This window comes from Chrysochloris asiatica, unplaced genomic scaffold (genome assembly GCF_000296735.1).
Source record: "Chrysochloris asiatica unplaced genomic scaffold, ChrAsi1.0 scaffold00191, whole genome shotgun sequence".
In the NCBI taxonomy this organism is placed as follows: domain Eukaryota; kingdom Metazoa; phylum Chordata; class Mammalia; order Afrosoricida; family Chrysochloridae; genus Chrysochloris; species Chrysochloris asiatica.
The window spans coordinates 1,523,888-1,525,002 of NW_006408709.1; positions in this window are offsets into that span (position 1 = coordinate 1,523,888).

Here is a 1,115-nt window from a genome sequence, read left to right on the forward strand (position 1 = left end):
TGGTACTTTGGACATGTTTCAGGAAGGTCCAGTTCTTGGAGAAGGATATCATGCTTGATAAAATGTAGTGACAATGAAAAACAGGAACACCTACAATGAAAGGGACTGACACAATGGCAATAACAATGTGCTCAAATATAATTACAATTGTGAAGATGATGAAGGATTGGGCAGTTTTTCATTCTCTTTACATATGGGTGCTATGAGTCTAAAACTACTCAACTGCACCTATCAACAATAACATTATGTTGATGTAATCATGTATAGCTTACCGTAAACACTTTTACACATTACCACATTTCAACCTTCTTAAGTCTTAAAGCTGTTATCAAAGTCACACATACACAAAAGTAAAATCAAATTAAAAAGACACACACACATTCACACATAAACACACTGAGAATATTAAGAGTACCCTAGATCATATGGTCTGAAAATATCCTATGTGCACTGTATCACATTAAGTTAAGAGGCAGTGGTAATTCAAATTTAGGATGAGGTCTTCTCACTTCCAGATTAGTAGCCTATCTTCTCATAAATGCTGGTACAGAGAAAATATCTCACTTAGCAGTGAAAAAATATATATTAAAAGAGCATGACTAATTTCCACAGAACATGTCATCCTATCCACTTGATTCCTGAAGTCTTCTGGTGCTGAGCATTCACATTATACGCAAATATCTTCAGTTCTTTGGCCCATTCAGAGAGGTCTATCCACATACCTCTTCCCCATACCTTCTTGTCATCAAGTTTCCAATCTTGTTTCTTCCAAATCCCTGAGCATCCAGCCAAACCATTGACCCAAACCCATAGACTGGTATGCAATTACACATCTGGCCATTTCTCCTCTGAAGCAAAACGAACAAAAAGTGGACTCTGCTCTGTCCACTGGGAGGGTTTGTCTTCATCATAGTTATTCAAGGAGGTTCCAGAAAATGGACTATATGCTGTTGCTGTTCAATTTTAAGTAGTGTCTACATATTAAGAAGTACAGCCAGAGTGCTCCTTGGAGTCCAAGATGGCCAAACTTCATCTCTCATACTTTGGACATATTTTCAGGAGGGACCAGTCGCTGGAGGAGATCATGTTTGGCAAGGTGGAGGGTCAGAGAAAAA